The sequence below is a fragment of the Ovis canadensis genome, chromosome 11 (assembly GCF_042477335.2).
Source record: "Ovis canadensis isolate MfBH-ARS-UI-01 breed Bighorn chromosome 11, ARS-UI_OviCan_v2, whole genome shotgun sequence".
Lineage (NCBI taxonomy): Eukaryota > Metazoa > Chordata > Mammalia > Artiodactyla > Bovidae > Ovis > Ovis canadensis.
Window position 1 is genome coordinate 26,976,999 of NC_091255.1, and position 13,979 is coordinate 26,990,977.

Sequence of the window (13,979 nt, forward strand, 5' to 3'; positions counted from 1 at the left end):
GGGGGGGGACTCATTTTTTTGTTGTGGTTGCCATCTGTAAAACTATTTACAATAAAAGACACTCATAGCAGTTGGGCTTAAAAAAATAAAAATAAGCCCTACAGAAAAAGCAGGTAAGTAAATGAAAAGCTGATTCACCATTGGCTGTAAGTTTTCTAACTATCAAGACCAAAAAAAGGGAAAGCAAGTCTGTAGTTACAGCACAATTTTCATGATCTGATTCGAGAAGGAAGTCAGTTCATCAGGAGAGACATTTTCCTGTGGTGCAAAATCCTAACACACACACACACACACACACAATCAAATCATGAACAACGGCAAACTGGATAAAGTTCCCAGCAGCAATTTTAAGGAGGCTGAAGAAATATGCTGTTCAGCGTTACCTTCCACTGAGCCAAGGGAATAAAAATAAAAATGCACATCTCTGAAGAGGTTTCTGAAAGAAGGTAAGATGAAACAGCGCTTTCTGATGTGGAACTGGATACCAGGAATGGAAAGTCTAAAGGAATGAGGGTTAGTGTGTCCTGATGAAAACGTTCTCCCATATCACTCTTCCAGGCTGAGCTTCTGCCTGTAAATTCAGGACTGCACTCTTGGTGGAGGGAGGTATGATTCCTTCCAGGCCACAGCCGATGTTCACTGCAGCCGATAAAGGTCCTGACAAGCCTCTGCCTGGGTGCCAAACCCCTCACCCATCTTAGGGATCTGTTCAGCCCAGATTAAAAATTTCCTTGAGGAAAGCAAGAAAATTCCAAGTTTCAGCACCAGAAAAAGCCCAGGCCAGACGTGGTAAAGGCAGCCGTTCTAAACGGGTTCTGAATGGAGCCACAGCGGCAGCTTTGAGAAGATGCTCAGCTGCCCAGCCCTGTGGTCAAAGGAGCCCCCTCTATCCAACCAGATGCAGCGAGTGTGTACACAGCAGGACTTATATGGAAAGACTGATGCTGAAGCTCCAATACTTTGGCCACCTGATGCGAAGAGCTGACTCATTAGAAAAGATCCTGATGCCGGGGAAGATTGAGAGCAGGCGGAGAAGCGGGCAACAGAGAATGAGACGGTCGGATGGCATCATCGACTCGATGGACATGCGTTTGAGCACGTTCTTGGAGAAGTGAAGGACAGGGAAGCCTGGCGTGCTGCATTCATGGGGTGGCAAAGACTTGGAGATGGAACAACAGTGGCAAGCAGGGGCTGGGCGAGGCTCCAGGCAGGGACTTGTGCAGTGTCCCTCCTGCCCTTCCGTCCTGTGCTTCTTATCTGCCCTGTGCTGATAATCAGAGAAGCTTGGGGGAGAATCATCAGCTAACAGGGGGCTCCCACAGAGCCCACAGAAAGTTCCCTGAGAGTCAGACTTCCTGCGGTGTCTTGTATTATGTTGAATCATTTTTATTGCCCTGGTCAGGAAAGGGAACAGCTGTTTATCCCTCATAAAATGTTTGTTTTTTTCCCTGGGGCTCAGCAGGTGTGGTTTTCAGGCCCTCAAGCCCTCACTACCCTGGGAGAAGGGTCTGACACAGGGGTCAAGCCCCACGGGCTGAATTTCTGGGAGGCTACTGTGGAAGGAAGTCAGCAACCCTGAGGCAAAAAGCATTAAAGTCTCCCAGTCTAGGCACTGTGAGCTCAGAGATTCCAGCATTTTCTAGGCACTGAGTGCTTTGCATGGATTCTCATTTCTTGTTTTTACAATAACCCTGTGCAGAAGACACCAATTTAGCCAAGCAAGAAAGCGAGACTTGGGACTTCTCTGCTGGTCAAGTGGTTAAGAATCTGCCGGCCAGTGCAGGGGACCTAGGGTCGATCCCTGCTCTGGGAAGATCCCACATGCCCTGGGCAACTACATCCACGCGCCATAACTACTGAAGCCCACTGAAGCCTAGAGCCCGCAAGCTACAACTACTGAGATTGTGGCCCTAGAGCCCATGCTCTGCAATGCGTAACCCCTCCAGTGCAGCCATAAACAAACAAATAAAAGAGACTGAGGCTCAGCGATGGTAAGTAATTTGCTCAGGGTGGTCCACCAGCAAGTAACAGGGTCAGGATTCAAATCCAGGCCCCTCAGACCCCAAAGCCCATGCTCTTCCCAAGGTTAACTTAGCCCTTTGCCTCCGGGGCTGATCAAGCCTGCCCCGAGGCTGCCTTCAAGTGCAAGTGCCTGTGTGCTCAGCAGGGTCTGTCCCTTTGCGACCCCGTGAACTGTAGCCCACCAGGCTCCTCTGCCCATGGGATTCTCTAGGCAAGAGTACTGGAGCGGGTTGCCATTTCCTCCTCCAGGGGATCTTCCCCATTGGCAGGCAAACTCTTTATCACTGTGGAGCTAGTCGGAGCCGAAGCTTGGGAATCCCTCCATCGCCCAACTCTCAGCCTGGTCAGCTGTGCCGTCCTGCACCAGGGCAGTGAGCCGGGCCTGACTTTCCCCAGACAGGGGAAAGCCAGGAGTCTGCTTAACCAAGGGAGCTCAGAGAGAAGAGAGAGCAGTGATGCAGCAGGCGGCTGAGCACCTGGGAGAGCATGTCCTGTCTGCCACGGTAGCAGACACGTGGAGACAGACACCGCGCGCCTCAGCACGGGCGGAGGCGACGGCGACTGCTAGAAACAGCACTTCCTGGCAGAGGGTGGGAGGAAGAGAGGCAATGGGGGCACGTGCAACGGGGGCACGTCCAGGCTCTTTCTTTCCACATTTCCCCATGGTACTGAAGGGAAGGGGGTGCGGTGTGGACCCGAAAGGTACCAAAAGCACAGTTGCTGTGGTCCCCCACCAGGACCGTCACCACCACGGGGGAGCTTGTAGGAGACGCACAGTTGGGTGACCCCAGAGCTGTGTAGATCAGAGTCTGCACTGTCAAGCCCCCGAGAGACTCGTATACATATTAGAGGTTCAGAGCCCCAGCGCAGAGGCAGAGAAAATGAGAGAAAGTGAAAGTGTTGGTCATTCAGTCATGTCCAACTCTTTGCAAGTTCATGGACTGTAGCCCACCAGGCTCCTCTGTGCATGGAGTTCTCCGGGCAAGAATGGGTTGCCATTTCCTTCTCCAGGGGATCTTCCCAACTCAGGGATGGAACCTGGGTCTCCTGCATTGCAGGCAGATTCTTTCCTGTCTGAGCCACTGGGGAAGCCCTAAACACTAGAGTTTCGGAGTCTAGGTGCGGTGGCAGAACAAATAGCCCCTTTTCAGTTCTTTCCTATGCCCACCCCTCTACCTCCCCTCGCTGCACCGGAGTGTGGTTTTTACACCCCTTGGCCTGGAGAGGGCGCCTCTCAACTGCTCCCGGGTGAGAGGAAACCGGCCCGCCCCTCCCTGGCAGAGTTGACCTTGCACTGCTGAGATGCATCTGTACAACAGGTACTGCCAGCTGCTCCTTGCCAGCACCGTGCTCCACGTGGAAGGCACAGCCCTCCACCCACGTGGAGGAGACAGACAAGACCCAGACAGTTAAGATCGTGGCAAACGGTGCAGGACAAGCATGGTGTTATGCCAGTGACAGGGGACAGGGTGTAGAGGGCGTTCCTTGAGATGAGTGTGCAAGGAAGGCTTTTCTGAAGAGGTGACACTTTTCCTGACACTTGAAGGATACAAGCATGGCTGTGCAAAGCCTAGAGGATGAGGGTTAGAGGTAGAAATAATAGCAAGGCAGAGGAAAGGAACTGGCTTCCGGGGTTTGAGGAACAGAAAACAGGCCAGTGTGGCTGGAATAGGGAGGATCGCGGGGAGGAGGGGAGGGGTGCAGGTCAGAGGTTCAGGCAAAAGTGAAAGCTGCTAGGTCACAGTGAGAAGTCAGAGTTTAGGATCTGACCCTCAGATGACAAGTGATAGGAACCTCTTCAGTGAGGGAGTTGTAGGGCCTGATGGAAGAGTTTGAAAGGACACTCGGGCTGTTGTGTGGAGCAAGCGACAGTGGAGTGACAAGGTGGAGGGTGGGGTAATGCTCTGATAGGGTGTAATATGGAGGCGGAAAGAAGCGGTCCCCTCGGGACATCTCCTGGAAGTAAAACCCAGCAGGCCTTGTGGACAGGTGGCTGTGGAAGGAAGGAGAGACAGTGGCCGAGACTCAGTCCTTGGTCTGAGTGATCGGGTGGGTGGCGGTGGCAGGTACTGAGACGGGGAAGGTTTTAGAGGGCTGAGAGGATGGATCTGGACCAAAGGGCTTAGTGCCAGACAAGTGTGAAACACCCACTAGACATTAGCACAGGGGCCCCAGTGTTTCCATACGAGTCTGGAGCCAAAGGCAAAATCAGTGGGGAGAGGTGCTTCTGGGGGCTCAGAGGTGATGGTGCATAGAGAGCAAAAGTCTGGTAAATTATTCCGGATTAACCGAGTCTAAACAGACATGACAACTAAATGTATAACACTTGGATCTGAGCTCAAAAAGAAAAGCTATAAATACATCGGGAAGAAACTTTACTGGTGGTCTAGTGGCTTAGACTCCACATTCCCAATGCAGGGGGCCTGGGTTCGACCCCTGGTCAGGGAACTAGATCCCACATGCCGCAATGGAGATCAAAGATCCTGGGTGCCGCAACTAACACCCGGCACAGGCAAATCAAAAAAGAAGCAGCAGCCTTCATCGCAAGAAAAAAAATGAACATGGAGTTTCCGTTAGACACCCACGGCTGATGGCTGTGCTGTGGGTATGGAGGAGGGTCTGAGGGAGGTCAAGTGTTTAAGGACAAAGTGTCATAATGTCTGCGACTAGCTCTCAAACAGACAAGCCCCCCACCAGGCCCCCAAAAGTGTGTGCACAGAGACACACAAAGATGCAGAGAAGGAAAACTGCCAACACGCTCACAATTGGTGAATGCAGGGCGCCAGATCTATGGGTTTTCACTGTGCTGTTCGCTCACAACTTTGCTGAAAGTGGGAGAACAAGCGTGTTTGCGGGGTCTCTGTGAAGTCAGTGAGATCGGCCCTCTGTTCTCGCATCTTCTGAGGGGCGCCCTGAGCTCTCAGAGGTTTTCAAAACTGGGTCATAGATGAAGAACTCTTGCAATGAGAAACCCTCTACATGAGATTCTTGTTTCGGCTCTGACACACGGAGCCCCGCCCTGCTCCCCGTGGGTCCTCGCAGGCCTCTCTGCGGGAAAGCAGTCACGGCTCACTGGCCACCAAGAATGTTCGCTGCCTGGGGCCTGAGCACCCAGGCAACCCAGTTCTATGGGAGATGGATACCTCCCGCCAGGGCCCTGTGGTCCCGAACCACTCTGCCCAGAGGATACTTTCGGGAGGAGCACGTGAGAAGGGCAGCCGGCACCTGAACACCAGCGCTGTGCCAGGCACGGGCCATTTTCAAGGTGTAAGACTCTTCTCCCCACCCCCCGCTCCCCAGCCCCTGCATTCCATCCTCAGGGAAAGTATTGATGTGAACTGGTGAGAACCCAGGATGCTGTACGGGTCACGGCCTCATGGAATCCCCTGAGGAGCTTTAGACAGTGCTGACGCCTGGGTCCCACCCCGAGAGGTTCTGGGTCCATTGGTCTGAGGGACAGCTGGGCATCTGGACTCGTAAAAGCTTCCAGGGAATTCTAATATGCTGCGACATCGAGACTTCCTGCCGTAGATCCTTGGTTTTCAGCATCAGGTGTGCATTTTAATTACCTGGGGAGCTTTTAAAAACAGATGAGGGGACCCCTCCCCAGACTAAATGAATTAGAATCTCTGGAGAAGGGACCAAGGTATTAGTATGTTTTGAAAGCATTCTGCATGACCCCAGGTGTTGCTGGTGGTCAAGAATCCTCCTGCCAATGCAGGTTTGATCCCTGGGTGGGGAAGATCCCCTGGAGGAGGAAATGGCAACCCACTCCAGTATTCTTGCCTGGAGAATCCCATGGACAGAGGAGCCTGGCAGGCTACAGTCCACGGGGTTGCAAAGAGTCTGACATGACTGGGCAGGCATGCAATGCATGACTCCGGCTTGAAGCCTGGCTTAAGAACTGTTTGTTTAGGCGGTGCTTTCTGAGAACTAGCACCCATCCTGATGTGACTGTATGCGTGAACTAACGTCTGTCCTTAAGTGATTGTGTATATGTGTGTTTTCCCAGTTACCTGTGTCAAAAATTTACTTAACTCATCAGTGAGGGAACCAGCAGGCTCTGCTTCAAAGGAGATCAGGAGAGATCAAAGTATGTATAGTCAATGAAAGAAACGATGCTGAGGGGACTTCCTGATGGTCTAGTGGCTAAGAGCCTGCGCTCCCAAGGCAGGGGTCATGGGTTCGATCCCTAGTCAGGGAACTAGATCCCACAAGCTGCAAGTAAGTGTTTGCATGGCACAACTAAAGATCACACATGCCACAATGAAGATAGAAGATCCCCCGTGCCACAACTAAGACCTAATGCAGCCAAATGAAGAAACTGAATGTGTATATATTTAATATATATCATATATCATAACATATAACAAATATATTTTATATGTAATACAAACACATATATTTTATATGTAATGTTTATATATATAAATAAATATATATGTAATATATAACAAAAATATATACATTTTAAAGAAAGGATGCTGAGAGATGGCCAATTTAGTTATGAACCTGGCTAATATCCTACAGGATAGTAAAACCAAACCTTTCCCCTTCTGCTCAGCTTTAAAAAGACAGGATGTAAGTGGTCACTCTCTCAAGTTTGCTCAAACTCTAACTCAGTGAATCTAAGTTCTAAAAGCAGACGTAAACTTGAGCATTAAGACCTGAGTAGGCAGGAGGTGGAGGCTTCCCTGGTGGCTCAGATGGTAAAGAATCTGCCTGCAAAGTGGGAGACCCAGGTTTGATCCCTGGGTTGGGAAGATCCCCTGGAGAAGGGAATGGCTGCCCACTCTAGAATTCTGGCCTGGAGAATCCCATGGACACAGGAGCCTGGAGGGCTACAGCCCATGGGGTCGCAAAGAGTCGCACACGACTGAGTGGCTGAGCATGCATGCAGGCAGGCAGGAGACGGAGTTCAAGATGTCCGGGAAGGCAGCCTTTCTAGGGTAGGGATGGTCGGGGCAGAAGACGGGGGACAGACGGTCCAGGACAGACCAGGAAACGAGCAGTGAAGGTCATCAACATCGCCTCTTCTTTGGCCCCAGCCACCTTTGGGTGAATCAGAATTTAGTTTCTTCTCAAAGATATGACTCAAGGATCTTTTTATTCTTAGAGAGATTCTCGGGCTTGGGATAAGTAAATTATTCTTTCCTTTGGAAGGAGGAAGGTGTTGAAACAGAAAGCACACACACACACACACTGGGGCCATATATAAGCAGAGAGGATCAAACAAGGCCCCTCCCTGAGCTAGGAAGCAGCCGCCCCCCCTCTCCTTACCAGTGTGAGCACGGTGCCACCACCCACACCTTCAGCAGCACCGCTGAGTCACAGCGCTGTTTGTCAGGAAAGGTATTTTTAGAATTTAAAAGTACCGTTGTTGCCAGTGGTTTTAGAAATGCTTGCTTCAGAATGGATGAAATTAAGCAATGGTGGACTTGGACCTTCGAGCCTGACCCACCCCCAGTTTAGGAGAGAAGCTCAGGGCAGATATTTAAAAACTGTGCAGGCAAGACTGAAGTTTGGGGACTTCCTCGGTGGTCCAGTGGCTCAGACTCCATGTTCCCAACGCCAGGGGCCTTGGTTTGATCCCTGGTCGGGGAACTAGATCCTGCATGTGGCAACTAAGATCAAAGATTCCCCATGCTGCAAATAAGACCTGGCACGACCAAATAAATAAGTATTAAAAAAGGAAAAAAGACAAGTTTGGCAAAGCTCCTTCTGATTATGAGCCAGTTTGGGCTCAGGCTGAAGACCTGATTCCCAGCAAACCCCAGTCTGTTTGGCCCTCCAGGGACCCCTTAAGCATAACTCCGTAAAGAACTTCTTGCCTGTGAGGTGAAGTGGGCAGGAGAGGGGCTGAGATTAAAAACAAAAATTGGATCCTGATCTTACCATAGACATCAACGTTCACTCTGTGAATCAAAGCTTTAAATATAAAAACCAAACACATAAAAAAAATGAAACAGAGGAGTGTCACAGCCTTGGGTAGGAAAGCTAAGTATTACACCAAAGGCGGAAGCCACAGCGGAAAAGATTAATGAGTTGGCTATAAAAATCTTTCAAATTTGCTCTCATAAACAAAGTTAAAAATAAATGACAAGCTGAAAAAATACTTGTGATGTATGTCCAAAAGTTAATATTTCTAGTTCTTTTAGAGCAATGGAAATGAATATATCCACAGAAGCGAGGGTGAACGATGTGGGCTGCCAGTTAATGAAGAAAAGAACTCCTGGTGACCGATAAAGGCAATATAAGAAGTTCAACCATATTATGATTCAAAAGAGCAATCCTAATTTTAGCCTCTCAAGTGAGAAAGATCTGAGAAAGCAGAACAGCCAGTATCCAAGGGTAGGAGGAATCTGACCCAACCCTGAAGAAAGCGTAATTGACACAACTTTTCTGGAAAGGAGTTTGACAGATGTATGAGAAATTCTAAGATTTGCATCTTTTGGATAAAACAGTTTCCACCTATCAGACTTTATTTTAAAGACTGGTAAACGGGGCCCCCTGATGGGTCGGTTGTAAAGAATCCGCCTGCTGATGCAGGAGACGCGGGTTCGATCCCCGGTCCGGGAAGGTCCCACATGCCGCCGAGCAATTAATCCTGTGTGCCACAACTGTTGAGCCTGTGCTCTAGAGCCCAGGAACTGCAGCTACTGAAGCCCACGTGTCCTACAGCCCGGGCTCTGCAACAGAGAACCCACCACAAGGAGGAGCCCTTGAGTCGCAACTAGAGAGCGGCTCCCACTCACAACTCGAGAAAAGCCTGTGTGACGACGAAGACCCCGCACCGCCAAAGATACACAAACAAAGACAGACATAACATAAACCTTTTCTGTAAAGGGCAGGTAGCGAATATTTCAGGCCCTGTGGCCGCCACTCAACTCCGTACTGTGGTGGGAAAGCAGCCAAACAAGCGAGCAGATGATGGGTGTGGCCGTGTGCCAATAAAACTTTATTTACACAAGCAGGCTGCTAGACTTGGCCCATGGGAAATGTAGTTTGGCAACCTTTGTCCTCTTAAACAATGGGGAACAGTTTATCTACAAGAAAGATTATATAATGATTATAACAGGAAGCCCGCTGGTAGTTTAGCTGGTAAAGAATCCGCCTGCAATGCAGGAGACCAGGGTTTGATCCCTGGGTCAGGGAAGATCCCCTGGAGAAGGGAATGACAGCCCACTCTAGTATTCTTGCCTGGAGAACTCCATTGAGAGAGGAGCCAGGAGGGCTACAGTTTATGGGGTTGCAAAGAACTGGACACAACTGAAGGACTAACACTTTCATATACATACATATATAAAAATGTATATATATTTAAAACCAATAATAAGGAACTGGTAAATACATTTGATTGTCTTCTTGCAATGAAATATGTAACCATTTAAATTTATGCAGAAAAAAAGAATATAACTGCATTGTTATATAGATTAAGCAGACTAGAAAATGGTTTGTAAATGAACTAGTAAATATTTCTAAATGAACTAGTAAAAGAGTTTAGTAAGGTTGTTATGACAAGTTTAACATTCAAAACCAAGAGGTCTCCTGGACATTTAGCCATAACCAATTAGAAAATATCATGGCAAAAAGATTCTACATGTAACAGAAATAGAAACTTCAAAACAGAGTCACCCTATGAAGAAATGTGCAAAGCCTATTTGAGAAAATTGTAACATTTTCCTGAATGACATAAAAATGAAGAGATATACTATGTTGTTGGATGAGAGAATTCAAGATTGGAAAAAAAAAAAAAACACAAAAATAACAGTTCCCTTCCATTGATGTACAAATTTCAAACAAAATCTCTAGTGGGATTTAAAATGAATTTTGACCAAAAAAAAAAAAAAGAGTATTCTGGAAGAGAAAATATACAAGAATAACAAGAAACATTTTAAACAGAGAATGATAGAGGGCTTCCGCTGTGGTCAGTGGTTAAGAATCCGTCTTGCAATGCAGGAGACACTGGTTCAATCCCTGGTCCTGGAAGATCCACATGCCGAGGGGCCACTGAACCTGTGGGCCACAACTAATTAGCCTGCGCTCTGGAGTCTGAGAACCGAAACTACTGCGCCCACACGCCATAGCGACTGAAGCCCGTGCCCCTGAAGCCCGCGCTCTGCAGCAAGACAAGCCTTTGGACTGCAGCTGGAGGGTAGCCTTCCACTTGCTGAAACTAGGAAAAGCTGCACACAGCAATGAAGACTCAGCACAGCCAGAAATAAATACGTGTTTGTTTTTAAATGATAGGGACTTCCCTGGTGGTCCAGTGGCTAAGATTCCACACTCCCAATGTAGGGGACCCAGGTTGGATCCCTGGTCAGGGAACTCGATCCCACATGCCACAACAGAGCCTGAAGATCCCGAATCCTCCAACTAAGACCTGGCGCAGCCAAATAAATAAATATATATTTAAAAAAAAAAAAAAAAGAATGAGGAGGAAGCCTTTCTCTATCAGATACTACACTATAAAGCAAGAGTAACTGAAGCTGTGGTTTCGGCTTAGAAATAGGGAGATAAATAGATCAACACAAATAGACCAGAGTCCAGAAAGAGACCCACGTTATACAGAGATTTAGCTCACAATAAAGGGGTGAAGTTTCAAATAAGTGGAGAAAGAGGGGCTATTCCACAGTAGCGGTGTGAACAACCGGCAACGTTAGGAAAATGCCATATATTATCCTTCACCATGAACAGCGACACAGATAGAAGCGAGAGTGAGTTTTCCACCAGCAGGGAGAAAAAAGGGCTGGTGGGATGCAGAAGCCGCCTACCCAGATGGACTCGCACTGTCTGGACAGCAGGCCCAGAGCCTCTGTGGTGATAGGCAACGGCGGGGGGAGTTTGAGGGACCTGGAAGAAGGGTGAGTGGGGCCAGGTGTCCTAAGGATGCAGGCTTTGTGCCAGTTTACCAACCAGCACACAGAGCATTTCACTACTTTACTACTGTACCCTGAGAGCGGGGGATGGGGGGAAGGCTAGGAGGGCAGCCTCTCGTGGTCCCACCACCCTGTGGCGTCATCGTCACCCACACGTGGTCCCAAAGCCCTCCTCCCGGAGAGGCACCTGGGAAGCCCGAGTAACCATCCAGGCGCGCTCTGGCTTGGCTGGTCTCGAGCTGACCCCTAGGGGACACGAGGGACACAGCAGGGCTCTGAGGGAGCAGGGCTCTGAGGGAGCAGGGCTCTGAGGGAGCAGGGCTCTGAGGGAGCAGGACTGCAGGATGAGGACAGGCCCCGTGTCGGCCCCCTCGGCCCCTCCCAACCTGAGGAGCCGTGGTCTTGCCCTTCCTGGCCTTCAGCCGAATGGACCCCACAGCTGCCCAGACGGTGCAGGGGCCCGAGCTCCTGCAGGAAGGGCTTCAGTCACATCACGGAGCCTCCAGGACTGCAGCCAGGCTCCTCTGTCCACGGAGTTCGCCAGGCCTTCTCAACCCCTCCCTGTGGGAGCCCACCGGCCCACCGGCTTTGCACTGTCCCCCTCCCCTCCCAGTACCCAGGACCCCATGGTGAGGAACAGAGCCTCAGTCACGGACGCGGCCCCCCAGGCTGCCCAGCGCATGTAGTGATCAACAGCCACCTTGCTGGGCTCCGGCCACCAGAGCCCCCTGTCAGGGCCAGACCTACATGAGGGGCAGAAAAGAGTTCACAGGACAGGCTTATACCGAAAGTCCCGAGAGGGGCGCTGTGGGAGTGTTAGGGTTGCTGAGATTCCACTGCCCTGGTCTCTCCGCTCTTCTGTAATCCCCAGAGTCTATAAAACAACAATGCTGCTTGGAAAAGAGGAGCACCCTCACGGAGGCCGGCTGCTCCAGGCCCACTTCTCCCCTCTTCTCCACCTGCCAGTGTGGACGGCCTAGTGTGGAGACCATGAAAGCAAGCAGCCCGCAGCTGCAGGAACGGGGCGGGCCCTGGGGCGGCCGGCTGGCGGGGAAACCCAGCCGGGGCTCCGCTCCAGCCTCCAGCTCCTCACACGCAGGTCTGTATTTTGACGTGGTGTGAAACACTATCCAAGGGTGAAAGAAAGATGCGGACCTCAGCCTGTCTCTCATACCAATCTCCAAGACACCGCACGCGGAGGGAAGGGGATTCTCTTGTATTAGCAGCCAGTTTTCTCACTGAATCACCAGAAGGGTATGGAGAGCTCTGCTTCACAACTGCAGGAAATGAGGCTCAGAGGGGTGGATGGTAACATGCCTGGGTCTGCAGGCTAGTCAGCGGCCAAAATGGAGTGTGGACCCAGTTCTGAATGGCCTCATGGCTCACCTCCTCGCCTTGCTTCCTGTTCAATCAACGAGAGGCTCACTCCCCAGAGCTCCAGGACACTACATGTCTGTCCTGTTTTTAGGGTCCTCTGCCCAAATACATCCTCACCCCATATCCACTGGCCCTCCCAAGGCAGGCCTGGAGCCCTCACTCTTGGCCTCTGTGGCTCCTCGAGTCAATTCGCTTCACTCCTTCCTGCAGACCCCTGTTTTGGGCACACCACCCTGGGGTCCAACAGCCTGAGCCCTACCTTGGAGGTCCTGGCCTACACCTGGTCTCCTCCACCTTTGAGCCTTGGCCTTCTCTAACACCATTTTGTTGGGCAGTTTCTGGGCAGTATGGCCCTGTCAACTGAAAAATATACACACAACCTAAAAGCTGAGAACTAGGTTTTATTCGGCGATTTACTTAAGCCTGAGAGATGGCCTCTCAGAAGCTCTGCTGGACTGTTCCTAAGAGGTAATGAGGAGCCAGGATACATAGGAGTCTTGCAAAACAAACAAACCAAAAACCATGGGGTCAGAATGTCAAAATATTACTATCAGTTGAAGAAAAACATATATCTCAAGTTAATGAGTTTAGCACTTGTCTATGTATGGGAAGAAGCAAGAGTCTGGACTCACGGAAATCATTGTTTTGATATTCACCTTAGCTATTTAGGGGCATCCCTGGTGGCTTAGACGGTAAAGAATCTGCCTGCAATGCAGGAGATCCAGTTTGATCCCTGGGTCAAGAAGATCCCCTGGAGAAAGGCATGGCAACCCACTCCTCTGTCCACGGAAAATCCCATGGACAGAGGAGCCCGGTGGGCTACAGTCCATCGGGTCGCAGAGTCGGACACGACTGAGTGACTAACACTGTCACATTCACTTTAGCTATCTATGGCCAGGACCCTGCTTTCTCCATTCTGAATCCCCTCAGGGCGCACTGCTTGGAGAGGGGGGCAAAGGCTGCAGTAGCTGATGGTGCGATGGCCACAACATTCTTTGCTACTGATACGGCAGGCAGCATTCTTTGTCCACAGTCCCCCTCCCCCATTTCTAAGCCTGACCCACCCATTCAGCTGGATCCCAAGAGGTGCGCCACTGGCCAAAGTGACTGACCTCTGGGGTCCTGAGCCTCCTTCAGTTACAGAAGGGCCCAGGTGAAGCACCAACCAGAGGAGGGAGCAGAGGTTCTGGAGCCCCGGTGGGTGGGAAACCACGATAATCGTCTCCCAGTTCCAGGAGTCTCGGCCAGAGGGGCCCTCCAGACTGTCAGTTCAGGCACGGCGACCTGTGTGACCTGTAAGATGCAGCTGCAAGTATTTGGGGAAATGATCGAAGTTCAGCAATGAGCAGACCATTAGGTGATGATGAGAGTGAGACAGCGCCTTGGGGACCGGTGGTCCTCGTCCTGCTTCTTAGAACAGAGCTCCTAAAACCCTTGGAACCTTCTGAGTGACTCTTGTCATTTATTAGGAGCCCCTTTCAACACGTCCTGAGTTCATGCTAATGAGGCAGGGCCCCCAGTGAGCCTCAGGATGGGGCTGGTCGCCAGAAAGACAAAAGCAGGTGATTTGGAAGTTGGGATCTTCAGCTCCACACACCCCCAACTGCAGGTGGTGAGAGGACTGGAGATGGGGGCATAGAAACTCTGGAGCAATGAGACTCGGGGCTTCCGGGTTGGTGACACACTGCCCTGGAGAGGCCC

General features: G+C 50.6%; 1 protein-coding gene across 2 annotated transcripts in view; it reads right to left on the bottom strand.

The window, feature by feature from the left end:
- The window catches only part of RAB11FIP4 (RAB11 family interacting protein 4), a 104,775-nt gene that overhangs the window by 61,106 nt on the left and 29,690 nt on the right, over positions 1–13,979 (bottom strand). The window contains exon 1 of one of the 2 annotated variants that reach the window (XM_069602898.1): positions 7,303–7,371. The exons of the other annotated variant lie outside the window; for it this stretch is intronic. The gene's annotated coding sequence lies outside the window, so the exon portion shown is untranslated. Of the gene's footprint in view, positions 1–7,302; positions 7,372–13,979 lie in introns of those variants that run through there. 2 annotated transcript variants of the gene reach the window in all.